We start from the raw sequence: 27,025 nt of genomic DNA, 5'->3' as shown, positions 1-27,025 counted from the left end.
TCTCTGATATCATGACCTCAAAGGTCGTTGACATTGATGGCATGTTCTTTCAGAATTTTAGTATCTCTGGTTCGGTTCCTAAAAGTGATGTGTCTACCTGTAAGTTTCATGATTTGCGCTGAAGCTTTTGTATTTTTAAGGAAAGCATAAAAACAATCATGTAAGCAATTTCTTCCTTTCGGAAAGGTATGGCAATATTTAAAAATCTAAGATGAACAGGTCAAATACATTTCTAAGCAACTAATATTGTTAGACATTGAAATCAAACTAAAGAGACATTTCGTTGCAAGAAGGTAGATCTAACAAAAAATTTATCTAGAAATAAATATTTCCATCTTTAAGATTCTTGGTATTTACAAACTTATGTCGTCTTATAGTTTATAAATGAAATATCTGTTTTGATGTTGTTACTGTTTTTCTTAAATATTTTATTTCAATTGTTCATTCTGTCTAATATCGTTTATTTCCTTATTTCCTTTTCTCACTGGGCTATTTCTCCCTGTTGGAGCCCTTGGGCTTATATCATCTTGCTTTTCCAACTAGGGTTGTAACTCAGCTAATAATAATAATAATAATAATAATAATAATAATAATAATAATAATAATAATAAATACTTTGGTCACTCCTCTGTATTGAATATTTATGGTTATTCCATTTTTCTTTTCATAATTACTCCCCTGGCCAACAGATGTCACTGAACGACTATTAGAAGTGACACTACCCTCCTGTAAACTCCTTGAGTTTCATCAGCCAATCAGGGAACGCAATTCTCCTCTTGCTTCAAGAGAAACACTAGGACGTCTGTAATTGGTCGAAAGCTCTTGAAGACCTCTCATCGTGTAGGGGAACTGAAGACCGGTTATTTGACTCCTCTAAATTGCATGGACGTTTGTGGATATTTAAGGTAAGGTAAATTATATCACTGATGGTGTAATTTTAGTGATACTCTTTAAGTGAAGTTGTTGGGAATTTTATATAAATTTTAGGTTAAGGTCCCTTAATTTTCAGTGTACATTTGATAGCTAGTGCAGTGTTCAGTCGTATTTTGCGTGCTAGTGATACTTATCCTTTTCCGGAATTAAGTTATTACCCTTTTCATGTTTAAAGCTGCTTGTTATATAAATGCACCCCTTAATTGGCAGACATTTAGGAAAGGGTGTCTTAATATTTTATTTGGATAATTTGATTAACTTTAGGTTTGGGGAAAGGAGTATTGGTACGCTTACCTATCATAATTATGGTAAATCTTGAATCTTGCCTCATAAGCTCATGGATGAAGTTTGAACCGAGCTTATGTATTTAGAATTGGGCAGAAACCCTGAAACAAGTAGTAGCTTTCAGTTTTCCTTAAAGAAACAAAACAAAATCCTGACCCACAACTCCGAATTTGGAAGCAACATTTTCATCTAGGATATTTTAATTTTAATAGTGATACTTTTATTACCTACAAAGTCTCTATACTGTATTGAGGGAAGCAGTGAAGTTTTATCGGCAATATAGTTTTAGAAATTTCTGTGAACCAAGCAAGCAGTCCAGATTATCCTTAACTTTAATAACTTTAGCCGTTTTCTGTTTTTACCCCTTCCATGGCTCGGAAGCTTTCAAGAGGATTCGTAACCCAGACTAACGGTTTATATAACTCGATACGTTGTCGGATAATTAATGTACCAACATAAGTGCATGTAAGTTTGCTTAAAAGTAACATTTGTTCATATCTATGAATACGCAGTTGAGAAGAAGGTCCATTTTCTGATTTATTTATCGAACGGTACGTTAAAGGTATAATTAGCCTAGTTACGAAGTAGCTTCCAGGTTTCGCCAATATTTCAATAGTTCCTCCCAGCCATTACCCGTGGCCAGTACTAAGGAGTTTAAATTTCTTGTTTTTCGCAAGTCTGAACAAAAGCCATTCGCCGTGCGCTCTTGGCTCTCGCAAAAAGTAATACAAAGCTCCTATGTACTAGCAAGCGGTAATGGCACTGGGTGGGATCCTATCGAAATATTACTCAGGTTTACTCGCAGCCTAGATATTCAGGCTAGAAACTTGCAAACTACGGAATCTATTTTTTTTTTCTTTTCGGTAATGAAGTCAGGAATGGAATGTGCAAGTATAACTGGATATGTAATACGGTCTTTAGTTCTCGTGAACTTTTAGGGCTAAATTAACATTTGATATTGTACAGCATAAGTGATCACATAAGAACCTTGTTAATGGATATTTCTGCCCTGGATTAAGCCTAAAATTTGAGTTAGGATTGGGCAAGGTAGATCTACTCAATGATAGTTCTCAAACAGACAATTTAGTGAAACTTCTAAATAAGTTGGGGTGCGGTAGATTTGTGATTTTTTTTTCTTTATTTGACGTTGGTTTCCAGGGACATTTATGAAAGTAGCTAATACTGATCTTTGTCAAAGTTTGCGGAACATCTGAACAAATATTAATTCACATCTAATGTATCGTGCTTAAGAAACTAAACAGTTTACCCTAATTAACTTTTGCCATAAAATTTCACATGGGATTAACATTCTTTGAAGTGAGCAAAGGAATTAGGTTAAACAAAGAATATCCACAAATCATCAGGGGCATGTTAGCGCTGCGCTAAATTTACCCGACATTAATGAGCGACTTGGTGAGAAAATATGTAGTTTGCTTGTTTAAAGGACTTTTAATGATGTTCGTATCCCGGATGAATAAAGTAAGCATTGAAATCGCGAAAATTTGCTGCATGTCTTTCGTAACTGCTTCTGCGTTTCTAGTTTTCTAGAAAGGAAGTTTGGTGATGTGGTATAATTGCAAATTTTAATTTGATTAAATCGAAGCATATTTTGAGGAATGTAAATATTAAATAAGGCAGCATAATTTTGACATGCTTGAAATTGCAAAAGCTGAAAGTGCATTACTTGAAATAGTTCAACTTAAGAGGTTAACTTGCGCTGTTAAGCAGTTTATGCTTGCTAATGAAGATTGAGTACCTATTAATTTTCGTTAATATTCGTGCGTCTTGGAAGCAGACCACTAGTTTTGAATACAAGAGTATCTTTAGTCCAAGATGAGATTTAGTATTTTGAATATACTAAACTTAACCTGTCGTAGAAAATTTGACTTAAGATCTTGTCCGCCATACCTGCCAAGTAATGCAAAACTTGCAATTTCAATTTTCTTTTGATAGCTCGCCTCTCGTAAGGGATGAGGAAATTTTAGCGCGTATTTTGAAAACTTTCAGAGGAATTTTCTTAATCTTTAGATTTTAGAGATGTATTTAATTCTAGTATGTAGTGAGTTCAATCTTCGTAGCTCGGTACTTTTAAATTCTACCAAAAGGTTGTATAAAAGATCCAGGAAAGGTAATACGTGGAAGGCAAGCTCTGTTAAATATCCTTTTTAATTAAATTAAAAGACGTGGAGAGAGGAAAACTACAGACTTAAGAAATGCAAAATAAAAAAATTTTAAACTCTAAAATATATAGCTTTTCATATATTTGATATTTATATACAGATGGAAATATCCTCTTTTCTACGTTTTTGAATCGAGGGATCTTTTGAAACATATGAGGACCGGATGCCTCTTAGCTACTTATGGTAATTCATTGAAAGCTACATTTTAGTAGACCGAAATTAATTTCCTTAAAAGGTAGATGGCATTAACAACACTGTCCAGTACTTAGACATAAAAATGAAAGTACGTATTGTTTTTATATATATGATGGGTCCCTGGACGGTAACAAAAAATCCACTTATGTTTGTATCTTCACATGTTTGTGCAAGATTCTTAGCAATACCATTTTTTGAATTTTTTATTTCAAACGTTTTTCAGGATGAGAAGCTGTTAGATACGATCGTGTAAAATCATCTACACTAAAAAATTTTATATAATTTGTTTGATCATTTTTATCGCTTTTAAAATGACATCACCGACCCGTTCTCTCGGATAGTCTAAATTGAATATGGCATCATAGACATATTTAGACTGGGGTTCGAGTACCTCTCAAACTCGTTAAAGTTTCTTTGGTCACTGCAACCTTACTCTCCCTGTGAGCTAAGGATGGGGGTTTTTGGGGGAGCCTATAGTTCTGTCTGCTGAGTCATCAGCAGCCATTGCATGGCCCTCCTTGGTCCTAGATTGAGTGGAGAGGGAGCTTGGGCGCTGATCTTATGTATATATGGTCAGTCTCTAGAGCATTGTCCTACTCGATAGGGCAATGTCACTGTCCCTTGTCTCTGCCATTCATGAGCTGCCTTTAAACCTTTAAACTTGTTTTAAATAACACGTCCTAAGGCACCACAACAGAAGTCACGTGCCTGACTATTATATTCAAGATATAAACAAAATGTTTTCTTTAAAGGGAATACTTTTCAGGTGTATATGTAGTGTATTTCAATTATTTTTATTATTTAATGAAAATTAAGCTATTTATGAAGATTCAGTAATTATCTAAATATCTGTCATGATCTCAAAGGTCGTTGACGTTGATGGCAGATTCATTCAGAATTTCAATATTCGTATCTATGGTTCGGTTCCTGAAAGTGATGTCTCTACCTAAAAGTTCCATGATATGTACTGAAGCTTTTATTTTATTTTTTAGGGAGAGCATAAAAACAAAGTATGCAATTTATTCCTTTCCGAAAGGCATTGAAACATTTAAAAATCTAAGATGAACAGGTCAAATAAATTTCTAAGCAACAAATATTGTTAGACATTGAAATTAAACTAAAAAGACATTTTGTTGCATGAAGTAGATCTAACATAACATGGGCTAGGAAAATATTGATCTAGAAATAAATATTTCCAACTTACTTTGAAATTCTTGGTATTTACAAATGTCTTTTTATAGTTTATATTTGAAGTACCTGTTTTGATGTTACTGTTTTTCTAAAACATTTTATTTCAATTGTTCATTCTGTCTCATATCGTTTATTTTAACTTGTTTCCTTTCCTCACTGGGCTATTTTTCCCTGTTGGAGCCCTTGGGCATATATCATCTTGCTTTTGCAGCTAGGGTTGTAGCTTAGGTAATAATAATAATAATAATAATAATAATAATAATAATAATAATAATAATAATAATAAATACTTTGGTCACTTTTTTTATTGAATATTTATGGTTATTTATTTTTTTTCTTTTCATATTTACTCCCCTGGCCAACAGATGTCACCTAATGACTATTAGAAGTAACACTACCCTCCTGTAAACTCCTTGAGTTTCATCAGCCAATCAGGGAACGCAATTCTCCTCTTGCTTCGAGAGAAACACCAGGACGTCTGTAATTGGTCGAAAGCTCTTGAAGACCTCTCATCGTGTAGTGGAACTGAAGAATGGTTATTTGACTCTCCTCTAAATTGCATGAACGTTCGTGGATATTTAAGGTAAGGTAAATTATATCACTGATGGTGTAATTTTAGTGATACTCGTAAGTGAAGTTGATGGTAATTTTGTATAAATTTTAGGTTAAGGTACCTTTATTTTCGGTGTACATTTGATAGACAGTGTAGTGTTCTGTAGTATTTTGCGTGCTAGTGATACTTATCCTTTTCTGGAATTAAGTTATTGCCCTTTTCATGTTTTACAGCTGCTTATATAAATGCACCCCTTAATTGGCAGACATTTAGGAAAGAGTGTGTATTTTATTTGGATAATTTGACTAACTTGAGGTAGAACGCTATTTAGTTTAGTTTTTTTTTTCATTAAACTGGATTTTAAAAGAATGTTAGGGGAAAGGAATATTAGTAAGTTTCCCTTTTATAATTTTGGTAAATTTTGAATCTTGCCTCATAAGCTCATGGATAAAGTTTGAGCCGAGCTTATGTATTTAGAATTAGTCAGAAAACCTGAAACAAAAGTTGCTTTCAGTTTTTCTTAAAGAAACAAAACAAAAACCTGATTCGCAATTCCGCATTTGGAAGCAACATTTTCATCAAGAATATTTTAAAATGTTAATCATAACACTTCCATTACCTACAAAGTCTCGATACTGTATTGACGGAAGCAGTGAAGTTTTATCGGCAATATCGCTTTAGAAATTTTTGAACAAAGCAAGCACTGAGTAGTCCAGTCTATCCGTAACTTTAATAGATTTAACTGTATTCTGATTTTACCCCATCCATAATGTCTCGCGAGTTTTCAAAAGGATCTTTAACCCAAACGAACTGTTTATATAAACGTGGATATTTAATGTACCAATATAAGTGCATGCAAGTTTGTTTACAAGTATTAACATTTGTTCATATCTATAAATAGGCAGTTCAGATGAAGACTTGAGGTCTAGTAGTGCATATTCTGATTTATTTTTCGAACGGTACGTTATGGGTATAATGAGCCTAGTTACGAAGTAGCTTCCAGGTTTCGGTATTTAAATAGTTCCACCCAGCCATTATCCGTGGCCAGTACTAAGGAGTTTTAATTTTTTTTTCGCAATTCTTGGCAAAAGCCATTCGCCGTGCGCTCATGGCTCTCGCAAAAAGTAAGCTCCTATGTACTGGCAAGTGGTAATGGTTCTGGGCGGGATTCTATAGAAATAATACCCAGGTTTCCTCGCAGCATAGATATTCAGGCTAGAAACTTGCGAACTACGGAATCTAATTATTTTTCTTTTGGGTAATGAAGTCAGGAATGGAATGTGCAAGTATAACTGGATATGTAATACGGTCTTTAGTTCTCGTTAACTTTTAGGGCTAAATTAACATTTGAGATTGTACAGCATAAGTGATCCCATAAGAACCTTGTTAATGGATTTTTCTGCCTTCGATTAAGCCTAAAATTTGAGGTAGGACGGGGCAAGGTAGATCTACACTATAAAAATTCTAAAATAGACAATTTAGTGAAGCTTCTAAAACTGTTGGGGTGCGGTCGATTCGTGATATTTATTTGACGTTGGTTTCCAGGGAAATTTATGGAAGTAGCTAATACTAATATTTGTCAAAGTTTGTGGAATATCTGCGAAAATATTAATCCACATCTGTATCGTGCGAAAGAACTTAACACTTTACGCTAATAAACTTTTACCGGTAGCAATGAAATTTCACATGGGATTTTAAAACCATCTTTGAAGTGAGTAAAGGATTTAGGTTAAACAGAAAGAATATCCACAAATCATCAGGAGCATGTTAGCGCTGCACTAAACTTAACAGACATTAATAAGCGACTTAGTGTGCAATGTCTTGTGTGAACACACAATGTGAACATATGGTAGACATAGAATGTGTTGGGTGCTATACCAAGAAATACAACGACAATTTTGGAAAAATGTACGATACCATGTGTCCCATAAAGAACAAACAAATAGTGGTACGCGAAAATGTTAGATGGTATAATAGTGAACTATTAAAGGCAAAAAGACACAGACGTAAGATGGAAGGTAGATGGAAAAGAGCCAAATCCTTACAAGCCAGAAATCTATATAATAAGGCCAGAAATGACTATAACATCCTGTTAGAAAAAACAAAAAGAAAATTCTACAACGGCGAATGTAAAAAAACTAATAACATGAAGGACTTTCATAAAAACCTTGATGATTTGATGGGATTAAAGAAAAAATATGTCTTGCCTGATAATGTTTGTGCAGAGAGTTTTGCTATATTCTTTAGTGAAAAAATTGATAAAATCTATAGAGGCTTCCCCCAAAATCACTTGGAGGGACAGTCAGCTATGCCAGTGAAAGAGGGAAAGAAGTTAATAAAATTTAGGGAGATAAATATGTGCGACTTGTTAAAGGTTATGAGAGAGATGAAGAATACATATTGTGGAAACGACCCTTTCCCAAACAGTTCAATAAGTGAAGCTCCAAACAAACAAGTCGTATATAATATTTACCTGAACATAATTAACCTAAGTATATCGCAATCCTGTTTTCCTAGCTGTGAAAAAACTGCGTTGATCAAACCAATTTACAAAGGGAAAGGTGATGTAAACGAGCTAAATTCATATAGGCCCATTTCAAATTTATCCTACATGTCAAAGCTTATTGAAAAAGTCATAAGTGAGCAATTGTGGGCGCATATTGACGAGTTACAGGTATTCCCGGAAAATCAATCGGCCTACAGAGCTAATCATTCTACAGAAACTGCTTTGTGCTCAATAATGAATATGATAGGTCTTCTTGATGGGGGAAAGTGTGGAATTTTAATTATGTTAGATCTTAGTGTGCTTTTGACACTGTTGTGCACGAGTACTTACTTGACGACTTGAAGTCTATTGGAGTGACTCAGGAAGCACTGAAATTTTTGCGAAGTTACTTAGTGAACAGGAAGACTATTGTAGAAGTTTCTGGAAACCGATCCAATGAGAGAATTCTTATGAAGGGTGTACCACAGGGTAGTGTCCTGGGCCCTATCTTGTTTAACATATATACTATCGAGCTATCACACATCTTGAAAAAACACAAAGTGGGTTTTAAACTATATGCAGATGATACTCAGTTTTACCTCTCAATTTCAACAACACAAGATACAAAGAAGAAAATTGATGAGATAATGACTGAAATAAAAACATGGATGCAGAGGAAAAAGCTCAAATTAAATGATGATAAAACAGAATGTATGTTCTTTGGCACAAGGGTGGCTTTGAAGAATTACCAGTTAATTCAAAGTATAAAAATTGGTGATGCTGATGTTGGGATTGTGCCTGTTGTGAAAAATTTGGGTGTACTGATAGACTGTAATTTGTCAATGAAGGACCAAATTGTGAACACAGTGAAAGTGTGTAACTATCACCTGAGAAACATAGCATTTATTAGAAAATATTTAACAGAGGGCAGTACAAAAATTTTAGTGGTGAGTCATGTAATATCAAGGCTTGATTATTGCAATTCTCTGTACTACAAATTGCCCAATACACTACTAAGGAAGCTTCAAAATGTGCAAAACCGGGCGGCTAGACTGATAAAAGGCATTAAATTTCGGGAGAGAATAACTCCTGCACTGATCGATCTACATTGGTTACCTGTTAAGGCTAGGATTGAATTTAAAATTTGCTTGTTGACTCACAAAGCACTTACAGGTGATAAGCCAAAATATCTTCGTGATTGCTTGATCCCCTACCCTGAAGCTACCAGCGCCACTGTAAGAGTTAGACATGCAGATGACCCACATAGACTATTCGAAATTAGTGTGAATCATGCAATAGGAGGAAGAACGTTCAGTTATGCTGCACCGAGACTCTTTAACGACCTTCCACTCGATGTCAAGAATAGCACAAATGTGGCTGCCTTCAAGAAAAACCTGAAGACTTATCTTTTTAGAAAGTGTTATAATAGTGACCTGAAAACTATTAAGCCTGAATACAAATGCTAGCGAAATAACTGATAACGATACAGAGCAAAATATTAACTGGAAAGGAATTATTTTTTCATACACCAAGGCCCGCCTGAACAGACCTTTAGTGTTTGATGGAGGGCGAGAAATAAACCTCTAAAAGTAAAAAGTAAAAGTAAAAGTAATATGTAGTTTACTTGTTTAAAGGACTTTTAATAATGTTCGTATCCCGGATGAATAAAGCATTGAAGTTGCGAAAATTTGCAGCATATCTTTCGTAACTGCTTCTGCGTTTCTAGTTTTCTAGAAAGGAAGTTAGGTGATGTGGTATAACTGCAAATTTTAATTTTAGTAAATCAATGTATATTTTGAGGAATGTAAATATTAAATAAGGCAGCATAATTTTGATATGCTTAAAATTGTTAATGCCGATAGTGCATTACTTTAAATAGTTACTTAATTAAGAGGTTAACTTGTGCTATTAAGCAGTTTATGCTTGCTAATGAAGATTGAGTACCTATAAATTTTCGTTAATATTCGTGCGTCTTGGAAGCAGACCAATAATTTTGAATACAGAGAATCTTTAGTCCAAGATAAGAATGGTATTTTGAATATACTAAACTTAGCCTGTCGATGAAAATTTGTCTTAGGATCTTGTCCACCATACCTGCCAAGTAAGCAAAACTTGCAATTTCAACTTTATTTTGATAGCTCGCCTCGCATAAGGGATGAGGAAATTTTAGTGCGTATATTTTAAACTTTCGCAGAGGAATTTTTTCAATATCTAGATTTTGGAGATATAGTTAATCCTAATATGTAGTGAGTTTGAACAACAATCTTCGTAGGTCGGCACTTAAGTTCTACCAAAAGATTGTATAAAAGGTCCATGAAAAGCCATGTTAAAAAAAGCTATGATTATAGGTAAAAATATCAGTAAATGGACCTTAATCCTTTAAGTTATTAAAGATGAAATACTTGCTCAAGTAATCATTGAGGTACTTTAATGATATAATGAAAATTGAAAATTTTGGTCTTAGGTGTTAAATATTAGTTAAATTTCCTGAGCGTTCGAACTGAGTATCTTTTTTTTTTTTCTAAAATGCTGTTTTTGTCAGTTAACCACTTGGCTTGAGTATTCTTTGAAACTTTACTATAATTTTTGTTTAAACTATTTAATTAAACATGGTATTAATGGCCAAGTATTAATTATATTAGCCAATAAATTCACGAATAAGCTTAATATGACAGGTGTTATTTGGAATAACCTAATTTAAACTCTTAGTAAGATTTTCCATATTTTTCTTGCCGCCTGATTAATTGAAAATCTACATATTAAGAAGCAGGGTTTTAAGGTATATTGCCTGGGCAGGGTACTAAGGTATATTGCCTGGGCAGGGTACTGAGGTATATTGCCTGGGCAGGGTACTGAGGTATATTGCCTGGGCAGGGTACTGAGGTATATTGCCTGGGCAGGGTACTGAGGTATATTGCCTGCACTCTAAAAAATTAAGGGTATAAAAGGGGTAGAAAAAGGGTATTTTTAGTGGTTAAAATAGCATACCCTATCGGGGTATATAAGAACTATAATATACCCTTTACAATATACCCATATCAAGGGTATAACATATACTTGAGATACCCTTACTTAGGGGTGTATCGTAGGTAAAGAATACCCTTTTACAGCGTATTCTATACGACATAAATACCCGTGTATATTAATTATAATTTTATAATTAATATCTATTCCACCATCATATAGGTGTAGTTATAGCTTATAAGTATATAAAGTAATAAGGTCAATGATTTTAAAAGTTTGGTTTATCAATTTATTATTTCCATTACACTTGAAAATCAAAAGTATATATATAATATATAAAGAGTGATGGCAGAAGCTGCAAAGCAAACCGTCCGCAGAAATCTGGGCAAAGAAAATATTTGTTAGTGTGTGTGTGTGCCTAAATATATATATATATATATATATATATATATATATATATATATATATATATATATATATATATATATATATATATATATATATATATATATATGTATATATATATATATATATATATATGTATATATATATATAGAAAAGAAAGGAAAAAAATATCATGCATAAATACCTAACTGTGCTACCTCAAGTCAAACTGGTGTCAGTGTTTGCTTACAGACTACTCGTAATGCTATTAACGTTTAGCTGAATACGTTGTTTATGGTTTTTTTCCCTCCCAGACAGCTTGACACACTCTCTCTCTCTCTCTCTCTCTCTCTCTCTCTCTCTCTCTCTCTCTCTCTCTCATAATCAAGTACTAATGATAATTTCTTACTTAGTTTCCCCGGTGTTAGTAATAATGATTTTTTAGACTATCACAGCCTGAATGCAAAACTAATGATGATGTCTGACAATTTTTATTTGTAACCACTGTTTATGCTTGCATAGATGGACAGTTAGTGTTCTTACCTTGGTTAACAGATAAAATCCAGTGTAGATATTATAATCCCGATGACGCTAATTGGAGCAATTTTTAGTGGTTAAAATAGCATACCCTATCGGGGTATATAAGAACTATAATATACCCTTTACAATATACCCATATCAAGGGTATAACATATACTTGAGATACCCTTACTTAGGGGTGTATCGTAGGTAAAGAATACCCTTTTACAGCGTATTCTATACGACATAAATACCCGTGTATATTAATTATAATTTTATAATTAATATCTATTCACCATTATATAGGTGTAGTTATAGCTTATAAGTATATAAAGTAATAAGGTCAATGATTTTAAAAGTTTGGTTTATCAATTTATTATTTCCATTACACTTGAAAATCAAAAGTATATATATAATATATAAAGAGTGATGGCAGAAGCTGCAAAGCAAACCGTCTGCAGAAATCTGGGAAAAGAAAATATTTGTTAGTGTGTGTGTGCCTAAATATATAAATATATATATATATATATATATATATATATATATATATATATATATATATATATATATACATATATATATATATATATACATATATATATATATATATATATATATATATATATATATATATATATATATATATATATATATATATATATATATATATATATATATATATATATATATATATATATATATATATATATATATATATATATATATACACATATATATATATATATATATAGAAAAGAAAGGAAAAAAATATCATGCATAAATACCTAACTGTGCTACCTCAAGTCAAACTGGTGTCAGTGTTTGCTTACAGACTACTCGTAATGCTATTAACGTTTAGCTGAATACGTTGTTTATGGTTTTTTTTTCCCTCCCAGACAGCTTGACACACTCTCTCTCTCTCTCTCTCTCTCTCTCTCTCTCTCTCTCTCTCTCTCATAATTAAGTACTAATGATAATTTCTTACTTAGTTTCCCCGGTGTTAGTAATAATGATTTTTTAGACTATCACAGCCTGAATGCAAAACTAATGATGATGTCTGACAATTTTTATTTGTAACCACTGTTTATGCTTGCATAGATGGACAGTTAGTGTTCTTACCTTGGTTAACAGATAAAATCCAGTGTAGATATTATAATCCCGATGACGCTAATTGGAGCAATTTATCTTCACTGCAGAGCAGACGATAGTCTAGACGCCACTGAAATTTCCCGCCAAATTCCCGGGCTCACGAAGAATCTCGAGACGACAACAATACAAATTGCCAAGTACCGCATTTTGTAAGAACTTGCTTCAAAACTATCCATAACTCAAAACCAATATGTTGTTAGTAACTTTTTTGGTGCATTACACCATCAGTGTAACAATGTGGTGATTTAATACAGAGTAAAAGTTCAATTCATGACATGATGACACAAACTTACCAAGCCCATTTTAAGACAAAGTACAATAGAGGGTATATTATTCACAAAAAATACCCTGCCTCCTGGAGTAGAGGGGTATTTTTGAGCCTTAGGGTGTTTTACATGTATATAAACCCCAGCTCAATCGTTATACCCTTTCTGTACCTTTAACTTTTTACAGTGTGGGCATGGTTCTGAGGTATATTGCCTGGGCAGGGTACTGAGGTATATTGCCTGGGCAGGGTTCCGAGGTATATTGCCTGGGCAGGGTTCTGAGGTATATTGCCTGGGCAGAGTTCTGAGGTATATTGCCTTTAGATAGTTGCAGTAACGAAATGGTTAAACTGGGCTCCTAATGGTTATACATGGTTAGAAACCGCGTTACTAGGTTACTGAACGTGACCCATAGCATAGGTAACGAATGCAGGCTTAGAATTTATTTGACGTTGGTTTCCAGGGACGTTTATGAAAGTAGCTTGCATGATACTAATCTTTCTTAATGTTCGTGGAATTTCTGCGAAAATATTAATTCACTTATAATGTATCGTGCAAAAAAACCTAAACACTTTACGTAACTTTTACAGGTAGCCATGAAATTTCACATGGGATTATTAACATAATTTGAAGTGAGTAAAGGAGTTAGATTAAACAGAAAGAATATCCACAAATCATCTGGGGCATGTTAGCGCTGCACTAAATTTACCAGACATTAATGAGCGACTTAGTGTGCAAATATGTAGTTTGCTTGTTTAAAGGACTTTTAAGAATGTTCGTATCCCGGATGAATCAAGGAAGCATTGAAATTACGGAAATTTGCAGCATATCTTTCGTAACTGCTTCTGCATTTCTAGTTTTCTAGAAAGGAAGTTGTGATGTGGTATTATTGCAAATTTCAATTTTGGTTAAATCGAAGTATGTTTTGAGGAATGTAGATATTAAATAAGTCAGCATAATTTTGACATGCTTGAAATTGCTAATGCCGAAAGTGCATTATTTAAAGTAGTTAAACTTAATTAAGAAGTTAACTTGCGCTGTTAAGCAGTTTATGCTTGCTAGTGAAGATTGAGTACCTATAATTTTCGTTAATATTCATGCGTCTTGGAAGCAGACCAATAATTTTAAAGACAGAGTATCTTTAGTCCAAGTTAAGATTTAGTATGTTGAATATACTAAACTTAGCCTGTCGTAGAAAACTTGTCTTAAGATCTTGTCCGCCATACCTGTCAAGTAATGCAAAACTTGCAATTTCAACTTTATTTTGATAGCTCGCCTCGCGTAAGGGATGAGGAAATTTTAGCGCGTATTTTGAAAACTTTCAGAGGAGTTTTCTTAATCTTTAGAATTTGGAGATGTATTTAATTCTAGTATGTAGCGAGTTCAATCTTCGTAGCTCGGTACTTTTAAATTCTACCAAAAGGTTGTATAAAAGGTCCAGGAAAGGTAATACGTGGAAGGGCAAGCTCTGTTAGATATCATTTTTAATTACATTAAAAGACTTGGAGAGAGGGAAACCAAGACCTAAGAAAAGCAAAATAAAAAATAATTCCAATTCCAAAATATATAGTTTCATATATTTGATATTTATATACAGATGGAAATATCCTCTTTTCTACGTATTTAAATCGAGGGATCTTTTGAAAATTATGAGGACCTAATGCCTCTTAGCTATTTATGGCAATTCATTGAAAGCTACTTTTTAGTAGACCGAAATTAATTTCCTTAAAAGGTAGATGGTATTAACACTGTCCAGTACTTTGACATAAAAATTAAAGTACGTATTTTTTTTATATATATATATTTGATGGGTCTCTCGTACGTTAACAAAAAATCCACTTATGTTTGTATCTAAACATTTTTTTGCAAGATTCTAAGCAGTACCCTTTTTTGAATTTTTTATTTCAAAAGATTTTCAGGATGAAAAGCAATGTTAGATACGATCGTGTAAAATCTTCTACACTAAAAAATTTTATATAATTTTTGTTTGATAATTTTTATCGCTTTCAAAATGACATCACTGACCCGTTCTCTCAGATAGTCTTAAATTGAATATGGCATCATAAATAGACAAATTTAGACTGGGGTTCGAGTACCTCTCAAACTAGTTAGTTTCTTTGGTCACTGCAACCTCACTTTCCTTGTGAGCTAAGGATGGGGGTTTTTGGGGGAGCATATAGTTCTGTCTGCTGTCATCAGCAGCCATTGCCTGGCCCTCCTTGGTCCTAGCTTGAGTGGAGAGGGAGCTTGGGCGCTGATCATACGTATACATGGTCAGTCTCTAGGGCATTGTCCTACTCGATAGGGCAATGTCACTGTCCCTTGCCTCTGCCATTCATGAGCGACCTTTAAACTTGTTTTAACCAACACCTAAGACACCACAACAGAAGTCACGTGCCTGACTATTTCATTTAAGATGTAAACAAAATGTTTTCAATTATTTTAATTATTTAATGGAAATTAAGCCATTTATGAGGATTCATTAATTATATAAATATCTCTGATATCATGACCTCAAAGGTCGTTGACATTGATGGCATGTTCTTTCAGAATTTTAGTATCTCTGGTTCGGTTCCTAAAAGTGATGTGTCTACCTGTAAGTTTCATGATTTGCGCTGAAGCTTTTGTATTTTTAAGGAAAGCATAAAAACAATCATGTAAGCAATTTCTTCCTTTCGGAAAGGTATGGCAATATTTAAAAATCTAAGATGAACAGGTCAAATACATTTCTAAGCAACTAATATTGTTAGACATTGAAATCAAACTAAAGAGACATTTCGTTGCAAGAAGGTAGATCTAACAAAAAATTTATCTAGAAATAAATATTTCCATCTTTAAGATTCTTGGTATTTACAAACTTATGTCGTCTTATAGTTTATAAATGAAATATCTGTTTTGATGTTGTTACTGTTTTTCTTAAATATTTTATTTCAATTGTTCATTCTGTCTAATATCGTTTATTTCCTTATTTCCTTTTCTCACTGGGCTATTTCTCCCTGTTGGAGCCCTTGGGCTTATATCATCTTGCTTTTCCAACTAGGGTTGTAACTCAGCTAATAATAATAATAATAATAATAATAATAATAATAATAATAATAATAATAATAAATACTTTGGTCACTCCTCTGTATTGAATATTTATGGTTATTCCATTTTTCTTTTCATAATTACTCCCCTGGCCAACAGATGTCACTGAACGACTATTAGAAGTGACACTACCCTCCTGTAAACTCCTTGAGTTTCATCAGCCAATCAGGGAACGCAATTCTCCTCTTGCTTCAAGAGAAACACTAGGACGTCTGTAATTGGTCGAAAGCTCTTGAAGACCTCTCATCGTGTAGGGGAACTGAAGACCGGTTATTTGACTCCTCTAAATTGCATGGACGTTTGTGGATATTTAAGGTAAGGTAAATTATATCACTGATGGTGTAATTTTAGTGATACTCTTTAAGTGAAGTTGTTGGGAATTTTATATAAATTTTAGGTTAAGGTCCCTTAATTTTCAGTGTACATTTGATAGCTAGTGCAGTGTTCAGTCGTATTTTGCGTGCTAGTGATACTTATCCTTTTCCGGAATTAAGTTATTACCCTTTTCATGTTTAAAGCTGCTTGTTATATAAATGCACCCCTTAATTGGCAGACATTTAGGAAAGGGTGTCTTAATATTTTATTTGGATAATTTGATTAACTTTAGGTTTGGGGAAAGGAGTATTGGTACGCTTACCTATCATAATTATGGTAAATCTTGAATCTTGCCTCATAAGCTCATGGATGAAGTTTGAACCGAGCTTATGTATTTAGAATTGGGCAGAAACCCTGAAACAAGTAGTAGCTTTCAGTTTTCCTTAAAGAAACAAAACAAAATCCTGACCCACAACTCCGAATTTGGAAGCAACATTTTCATCTAGGATATTTTAATTTTAATAGTGATACTTTTATTACCTACAAAGTCTCTATACTGTATTGAGGGAAGCAGTGAAGTTTTATCGGCAATATAGTTTTAGAAATTTCTGTGAACCAAGCAAGCAGTCCAGATTATCCTTAACTTTAATAACTTTAGCCGTTTTCTGTTTTTACCCCTTCCATGGCTCGGAAGCTTTCAAGAGGATTCGTAACCCAGACTAACGGTTTATATAACTCGATACGTTGTCGGATAATTAATGTACCAACATAAGTGCATGTAAGTTTGCTTAAAAGTAACATTTGTTCATATCTATGAATACGCAGTTGAGAAGAAGGTCCATTTTCTGATTTATTTATCGAACGGTACGTTAAAGGTATAATTAGCCTAGTTACGAAGTAGCTTCCAGGTTTCGCCAATATTTCAATAGTTCCTCCCAGCCATTACCCGTGGCCAGTACTAAGGAGTTTAAATTTCTTGTTTTTCGCAAGTCTGAACAAAAGCCATTCGCCGTGCGCTCTTGGCTCTCGCAAAAAGTAATACAAAGCTCCTATGTACTAGCAAGCGGTAATGGCACTGGGTGGGATCCTATCGAAATATTACTCAGGTTTACTCGCAGCCTAGATATTCAGGCTAGAAACTTGCAAACTACGGAATCTATTTTTTTTTTCTTTTCGGTAATGAAGTCAGGAATGGAATGTGCAAGTATAACTGGATATGTAATACGGTCTTTAGTTCTCGTGAACTTTTAGGGCTAAATTAACATTTGATATTGTACAGCATAAGTGATCACATAAGAACCTTGTTAATGGATATTTCTGCCCTGGATTAAGCCTAAAATTTGAGTTAGGATTGGGCAAGGTAGATCTACTCAATGATAGTTCTCAAACAGACAATTTAGTGAAACTTCTAAATAAGTTGGGGTGCGGTAGATTTGTGATTTTTTTTTCTTTATTTGACGTTGGTTTCCAGGGACATTTATGAAAGTAGCTAATACTGATCTTTGTCAAAGTTTGCGGAACATCTGAACAAATATTAATTCACATCTAATGTATCGTGCTTAAGAAACTAAACAGTTTACCCTAATTAACTTTTGCCATAAAATTTCACATGGGATTAACATTCTTTGAAGTGAGCAAAGGAATTAGGTTAAACAAAGAATATCCACAAATCATCAGGGGCATGTTAGCGCTGCGCTAAATTTACCCGACATTAATGAGCGACTTGGTGAGAAAATATGTAGTTTGCTTGTTTAAAGGACTTTTAATGATGTTCGTATCCCGGATGAATAAAGTAAGCATTGAAATCGCGAAAATTTGCTGCATGTCTTTCGTAACTGCTTCTGCGTTTCTAGTTTTCTAGAAAGGAAGTTTGGTGATGTGGTATAATTGCAAATTTTAATTTGATTAAATCGAAGCATATTTTGAGGAATGTAAATATTAAATAAGGCAGCATAATTTTGACATGCTTGAAATTGCAAAAGCTGAAAGTGCATTACTTGAAATAGTTCAACTTAAGAGGTTAACTTGCGCTGTTAAGCAGTTTATGCTTGCTAATGAAGATTGAGTACCTATTAATTTTCGTTAATATTCGTGCGTCTTGGAAGCAGACCACTAGTTTTGAATACAAGAGTATCTTTAGTCCAAGATGAGATTTAGTATTTTGAATATACTAAACTTAACCTGTCGTAGAAAATTTGACTTAAGATCTTGTCCGCCATACCTGCCAAGTAATGCAAAACTTGCAATTTCAATTTTCTTTTGATAGCTCGCCTCTCGTAAGGGATGAGGAAATTTTAGCGCGTATTTTGAAAACTTTCAGAGGAATTTTCTTAATCTTTAGATTTTAGAGATGTATATAATTCTAGTATGTAGTGAGTTCAATCTTCGTAGCTCGGTACTTTTAAATTCTACCAAAAGGTTGTATAAAAGATCCAGGAAAGGTAATACGTGGAAGGCAAGCTCTGTTAAATATCCTTTTTAATTAAATTAAAAGACGTGGAGAGAGGAAAACTACAGACTTAAGAAATGCAAAATAAAAAAATTTTAAACTCTTAAAATATATAGCATTTCATATATTTGATATTTATATACAGATGGAAATATCCTCTTTTCTACGTTTTTAAATCGAGGGATCTTTTGAAACTTATGAGGACCGGATGCCTCTTAGCTACTTATGGTAATTCATTGAAAGCTACATTTTAGTAGACCGAAATTAATTTCCTTAAAAGGTAGATGGTATTAACAACACTGTCCAGTACTTAGACATAAAAATGAAAGTACGTATTGTTTTTATATATATGATGGGTCCCTGGACGGTAACAAAAAATCCACTTATGTTTGTATCTTCACATGTTTGTGCACGATTCTAAGCAATACCATTTTTTGAATTTTTTGTTTCAAACGTTTTTCAGGATGAGAAGCTGTTAGATACGATCGTGTAAAATCTACACTAAAAAATTTTATATAATTTGTTTGATAATTTTTATCGCTTTTAAAATGACATCACCGACCCGTTCTCTCGGATAGTCTAAATTGAATATGGCATCATAGACATATTTAGACTGGGGTTCGAGTACCTCTCAAACTCGTTAAAGTTTCTTTGGTCACTGCAACCTTACTCTCCCTGTGAGCTAAGGATGGGGGTTTTTGGGGGAGCCTATAGTTCTGTCTGCTGAGTCATCAGCAGCCATTGCATGGCCCTCCTTGGTCCTAGATTGAGTGGAGAGGGAGCTTGGGCGCTGATCTTGTGTATATATGGTCAGTCTCTAGAGCATTGTCCTACTCGATAGGGCAATGTCACTGTCCCTTGTCTCTGCCATTCATGAGCTGCCTTTAAACCTTTAAACTTGTTTTAAATAACACGTCCTAAGGCACCACAACAGAAGTCACGTGCCTGACTATTATATTCAAGATATAAACAAAATGTTTTCTTTAAAGGGAATACTTTTCAGGTGTATATGTAGTGTATTTCAATTATTTTTATTTAATGAAAATTAAGCTATTTATGAAGATTCAGTAATTATCTAAATATCTGTCATGATCTCAAAGGTCGTTGACGTTGATGGCAGATTCATTCAGAATTTCAATATTCGTATCTATGGTTCGGTTCCTGAAAGTGATGTCTCTACCTAAAAGTTCCATGATATGTACTGAAGCTTTTATTTTATTTTTTAGGGAGAGCATAAAAACAAAGTATGCAATTTATTCCTTTCCGAAAGGCATTGAAACATTTAAAATCTAAGATGAACAGGTCAAATAAATTTCTAAGCAACAAATATTGTTACATTGAAATTAAACTAAAAAGACATTTTGTTGCATGAAGTAGATCTAACATAACAATCTAGGAAAATATTGATCTAGAAATAAATATTTCCAACTTACTTTGAAATTCTTGGTATTTACAAATGTCTTTTTATAGTTTATATTTGAAGTACCTGTTTTGATGTTACTGTTTTTCTAAAATATTTTATTTCAATTGTTCATTCTGTCTCATATCGTTTATTTATTAACTTGTTTCCTTTCCTCACTGGGCTATTTTTCCCTGTTGGAGCCCTTGGGCATATATCATCTTGCTTTTGCAGCTAGGGTTGTAGCTTAGGTAATAATAATAATAATAATAATAATAATAATAATAATAATAATAATAAATACTTTGGTCACTTTTTTTATTGAATATTTATGGTTATTTATTTTTTTTCTTTTCATATTTACTCCCCTGGCCAACAGATGTCACCTAATGACTATTAGAAGTAACACTACCCTCCTGTAAACTCCTTGAGTTTCATCAGCCAATCAGGGAACGCAATTCTCCTCTTGCTTCGAGAGAAACACCAGGACGTCTGTAATTGGTCGAAAGCTCTTGAAGACCTCTCATCGTGTAGTGGAACTGAAGAATGGTTATTTGACTCTCCTCTAAATTGCATGAACGTTCGTGGATATTTAAGGTAAGGTAAATTATATCACTGATGGTGTAATTTTAGTGATACTCGTAAGTGAAGTTGATGGTAATTTTGTATAAATTTTAGGTTAAGGTACCTTTATTTTCGGTGTACATTTGATAGACAGTGTAGTGTTCTGTAGTATTTTGCGTGCTAGTGATACTTATCCTTTTCTGGAATTAAGTTATTGCCCTTTTCATGTTTTACAGCTGCTTATATAAATGCACCCCTTAATTGGCAGACATTTAGGAAAGAGTGTGTATTTTATTTGGATAATTTGACTAACTTGAGGTAGAACGCTATTTAGTTTAGTTTTTTTTTTCATTAAACTGGATTTTAAAAGAATGTTAGGGGAAAGGAATATTAGTAAGTTTCCCTTTTATAATTTTGGTAAATTTTGAATCTTGCCTCATAAGCTCATGGATAAAGTTTGAGCCGAGCTTATGTATTTAGAATTAGTCAGAAAACCTGAAACAAAAGTTGCTTTCAGTTTTTCTTAAAGAAACAAAACAAAAACCTGATTCGCAATTCCGCATTTGGAAGCAACATTTTCATCAAGAATATTTTAAAATGTTAATCATAACACTTCCATTACCTACAAAGTCTCGATACTGTATTGACGGAAGCAGTGAAGTTTTATCGGCAATATCGCTTTAGAAATTTTTGAACAAAGCAAGCACTGAGTAGTCCAGTCTATCCGTAACTTTAATAGATTTAACTGTATTCTGATTTTACCCCATCCATAATGTCTCGCGAGTTTTCAAAAGGATCTTTAACCCAAACGAACTGTTTATATAAACGTGGATATTTAATGTACCAATATAAGTGCATGCAAGTTTGTTTACAAGTATTAACATTTGTTCATATCTATAAATAGGCAGTTCAGATGAAGACTTGAGGTCTAGTAGTGCATATTCTGATTTATTTTTCGAACGGTACGTTATGGGTATAATGAGCCTAGTTACGAAGTAGCTTCCAGGTTTCGGTATTTAAATAGTTCCACCCAGCCATTATCCGTGGCCAGTACTAAGGAGTTTTAATTTTTTTTTCGCAATTCTTGGCAAAAGCCATTCGCCGTGCGCTCATGGCTCTCGCAAAAAGTAAGCTCCTATGTACTGGCAAGTGGTAATGGTTCTGGGCGGGATTCTATAGAAATAATACCCAGGTTTCCTCGCAGCATAGATATTCAGGCTAGAAACTTGCGAACTACGGAATCTAATTATTTTTCTTTTGGGTAATGAAGTCAGGAATGGAATGTGCAAGTATAACTGGATATGTAATACGGTCTTTAGTTCTCGTTAACTTTTAGGGCTAAATTAACATTTGAGATTGTACAGCATAAGTGATCCCATAAGAACCTTGTTAATGGATTTTTCTGCCTTCGATTAAGCCTAAAATTTGAGGTAGGACGGGGCAAGGTAGATCTACACTATAAAAATTCTAAAATAGACAATTTAGTGAAGCTTCTAAAACTGTTGGGGTGCGGTCGATTCGTGATATTTATTTGACGTTGGTTTCCAGGGAAATTTATGGAAGTAGCTAATACTAATATTTGTCAAAGTTTGTGGAATATCTGCGAAAATATTAATCCACATCTGTATCGTGCGAAAGAACTTAACACTTTACGCTAATAAACTTTTACCGGTAGCAATGAAATTTCACATGGGATTTTAAAACCATCTTTGAAGTGAGTAAAGGATTTAGGTTAAACAGAAAGAATATCCACAAATCATCAGGAGCATGTTAGCGCTGCACTAAACTTAACAGACATTAATAAGCGACTTAGTGTGCAATGTCTTGTGTGAACACACAATGTGAACATATGGTAGACATAGAATGTGTTGGGTGCTATACCAAGAAATACAACGACAATTTTGGAAAAATGTACGATACCATGTGTCCCATAAAGAACAAACAAATAGTGGTACGCGAAAATGTTAGATGGTATAATAGTGAACTATTAAAGGCAAAAAGACACAGACGTAAGATGGAAGGTAGATGGAAAAGAGCCAAATCCTTACAAGCCAGAAATCTATATAATAAGGCCAGAAATGACTATAACATCCTGTTAGAAAAAACAAAAAGAAAATTCTACAACGGCGAATGTAAAAAAACTAATAACATGAAGGACTTTCATAAAAACCTTGATGATTTGATGGGATTAAAGAAAAAATATGTCTTGCCTGATAATGTTTGTGCAGAGAGTTTTGCTATATTCTTTAGTGAAAAAATTGATAAAATCTATAGAGGCTTCCCCCAAAATCACTTGGAGGGACAGTCAGCTATGCCAGTGAAAGAGGGAAAGAAGTTAATAAAATTTAGGGAGATAAATATGTGCGACTTGTTAAAGGTTATGAGAGAGATGAAGAATACATATTGTGGAAACGACCCTTTCCCAAACAGTTCAATAAGTGAAGCTCCAAACAAACAAGTCGTATATAATATTTACCTGAACATAATTAACCTAAGTATATCGCAATCCTGTTTTCCTAGCTGTGAAAAAACTGCGTTGATCAAACCAATTTACAAAGGGAAAGGTGATGTAAACGAGCTAAATTCATATAGGCCCATTTCAAATTTATCCTACATGTCAAAGCTTATTGAAAAAGTCATAAGTGAGCAATTGTGGGCGCATATTGACGAGTTACAGGTATTCCCGGAAAATCAATCGGCCTACAGAGCTAATCATTCTACAGAAACTACTTTGTGCTCAATAATGAATATGATAGGTCTTCTTGATGGGGGAAAGTGTGGAATTTTAATTATGTTAGATCTTAGTGTGCTTTTGACACTGTTGTGCACGAGTACTTACTTGACGACTTGAAGTCTATTGGAGTGACTCAGGAAGCACTGAAATTTTTGCGAAGTTACTTAGTGAACAGGAAGACTATTGTAGAAGTTTCTGGAAACCGATCCAATGAGAGAATTCTTATGAAGGGTGTACCACAGGGTAGTGTCCTGGGCCCTATCTTGTTTAACATATATACTATCGAGCTATCACACATCTTGAAAAAACACAAAGTGGGTTTTAAACTATATGCAGATGATACTCAGTTTTACCTCTCAATTTCAACAACACAAGATACAAAGAAGAAAATTGATGAGATAATGACTGAAATAAAAACATGGATGCAGAGGAAAAAGCTCAAATTAAATGATGATAAAACAGAATGTATGTTCTTTGGCACAAGGGTGGCTTTGAAGAATTACCAGTTAATTCAAAGTATAAAAATTGGTGATGCTGATGTTGGGATTGTGCCTGTTGTGAAAAATTTGGGTGTACTGATAGACTGTAATTTGTCAATGAAGGACCAAATTGTGAACACAGTGAAAGTGTGTAACTATCACCTGAGAAACATAGCATTTATTAGAAAATATTTAACAGAGGGCAGTACAAAAATTTTAGTGGCGAGTCATGTAATATCAAGGCTTGATTATTGCAATTCTCTGTACTACAAATTGCCCAATACACTACTAAGGAAGCTTCAAAATGTGCAAAACCGGGCGGCTAGACTGATAAAAGGCATTAAATTTCGGGAGAGAATAACTCCTGCACTGATCGATCTACATTGGTTACCTGTTAAGGCTAGGATTGAATTTAAAATTTGCTTGTTGACTCACAAAGCACTTACAGGTGATAAGCCAAAATATCTTCGTGATTGCTTGATCCCCTACCCTGAAGCTACCAGCGCCACTGTAAGAGTTAGACATGCAGATGACCCACATAGACTATTCGAAATTAGTGTGAATCATGCAATAGGAGGAAGAACGTTCAGTTATGCTGCACCGAGACTCTTTAACGACCTTCCACTCGATGTCAAGAATAGCACAAATGTGGCTGCCTTCAAGAAAAACCTGAAGACTTATCTTTTTAGAAAGTGTTATAATAGTGACCTGAAAACTATTAAGCCTGAATACAAATGCTAGCGAAATAACTGATAACGATACAGAGCAAAATATTAACTGGAAAGGAATTATTTTTTCATACACCAAGGCCCGCCTGAACAGACCTTTAGTGTTTGATGGAGGGCGAGAAATAAACCTCTAAAAGTAAAAAGTAAAAGTAAAAGTAATATGTAGTTTACTTGTTTAAAGGACTTTTAATAATGTTCGTATCCCGGATGAATAAAGCATTGAAGTTGCGAAAATTTGCAGCATATCTTTCGTAACTGCTTCTGCGTTTCTAGTTTTCTAGAAAGGAAGTTAGGTGATGTGGTATAACTGCAAATTTTAATTTTAGTAAATCAATGTATATTTTGAGGAATGTAAATATTAAATAAGGCAGCATAATTTTGATATGCTTAAAATTGTTAATGCCGATAGTGCATTACTTTAAATAGTTACTTAATTAAGAGGTTAACTTGTGCTATTAAGCAGTTTATGCTTGCTAATGAAGATTGAGTACCTATAAATTTTCGTTAATATTCGTGCGTCTTGGAAGCAGACCAATAATTTTGAATACAGAGAATCTTTAGTCCAAGATAAGAATGGTATTTTGAATATACTAAACTTAGCCTGTCGATGAAAATTTGTCTTAGGATCTTGTCCACCATACCTGCCAAGTAAGCAAAACTTGCAATTTCAACTTTATTTTGATAGCTCGCCTCGCATAAGGGATGAGGAAATTTTAGTGCGTATATTTTAAACTTTCGCAGAGGAATTTTTTCAATATCTAGATTTTGGAGATATAGTTAATCCTAATATGTAGTGAGTTTGAACAACAATCTTCGTAGGTCGGCACTTAAGTTCTACCAAAAGATTGTATAAAAGGTCCATGAAAAGCCATGTTAAAAAAAGCTATGATTATAGGTAAAAATATCAGTAAATGGACCTTAATCCTTTAAGTTATTAAAGATGAAATACTTGCTCAAGTAATCATTGAGGTACTTTAATGATATAATGAAAATTGAAAATTTTGGTCTTAGGTGTTAAATATTAGTTAAATTTCCTGAGCGTTCGAACTGAGTATCTTTTTTTTTTTTCTAAAATGCTGTTTTTGTCAGTTAACCACTTGGCTTGAGTATTCTTTGAAACTTTACTATAATTTTTGTTTAAACTATTTAATTAAACATGGTATTAATGGCCAAGTATTAATTATATTAGCCAATAAATTCACGAATAAGCTTAATATGACAGGTGTTATTTGGAATAACCTAATTTAAACTCTTAGTAAGATTTTCCATATTTTTCTTGCCGCCTGATTAATTGAAAATCTACATATTAAGAAGCAGGGTTTTAAGGTATATTGCCTGGGCAGGGTACTAAGGTATATTGCCTGGGCAGGGTACTGAGGTATATTGCCTGGGCAGGGTACTGAGGTATATTGCCTGGGCAGGGTACTGAGGTATATTGCCTGCACTCTAAAAAATTAAGGGTATAAAAGGGGTAGAAAAAGGGTATTTTTAGTGGTTAAAATAGCATACCCTATCGGGGTATATAAGAACTATAATATACCCTTTACAATATACCCATATCAAGGGTATAACATATACTTGAGATACCCTTACTTAGGGGTGTATCGTAGGTAAAGAATACCCTTTTACAGCGTATTCTATACGACATAAATACCCGTGTATATTAATTATAATTTTATAATTAATATCTATTCCACCATCATATAGGTGTAGTTATAGCTTATAAGTATATAAAGTAATAAGGTCAATGATTTTAAAAGTTTGGTTTATCAATTTATTATTTCCATTACACTTGAAAATCAAAAGTATATATATAATATATAAAGAGTGATGGCAGAAGCTGCAAAGCAAACCGTCCGCAGAAATCTGGGCAAAGAAAATATTTGTTAGTGTGTGTGTGTGCCTAAATATATATATATATATATATATATATATATATATATATATATATATATATATATATATATATATATATATATATATATAATATATATATATATATATATATATATATATATATATATATATATATATATATGTATATATATATATATATATATATATATATATATATATATATATATATATATATATATATATATATATATATAGAAAAGAAAGGAAAAAAATATCATGAATAAATACCTAACTGTGCTACCTCAAGTC

General features: G+C 33.4%; 1 long non-coding RNA gene across 1 annotated transcript; it reads left to right on the top strand.

The window, feature by feature from the left end:
* Window positions 1-693: 693 nt before the first annotated feature.
* LOC137636028 (uncharacterized) lies at window positions 694-20,975 on the top strand. The gene is made up of 4 exons (XR_011042893.1): window positions 694-905; window positions 5,150-5,367; window positions 16,291-16,506; window positions 20,734-20,975. It is a non-coding gene; the product is annotated as an uncharacterized lncRNA (long non-coding RNA).
* The last annotated feature ends 6,050 nt before the right edge of the window (window positions 20,976-27,025 follow it).

This window comes from Palaemon carinicauda, unplaced genomic scaffold (assembly GCF_036898095.1).
Source record: "Palaemon carinicauda isolate YSFRI2023 unplaced genomic scaffold, ASM3689809v2 scaffold2128, whole genome shotgun sequence".
In the NCBI taxonomy this organism is placed as follows: domain Eukaryota; kingdom Metazoa; phylum Arthropoda; class Malacostraca; order Decapoda; family Palaemonidae; genus Palaemon; species Palaemon carinicauda.
This window is presented reverse-complemented; position numbering and strand designations above follow the sequence as displayed.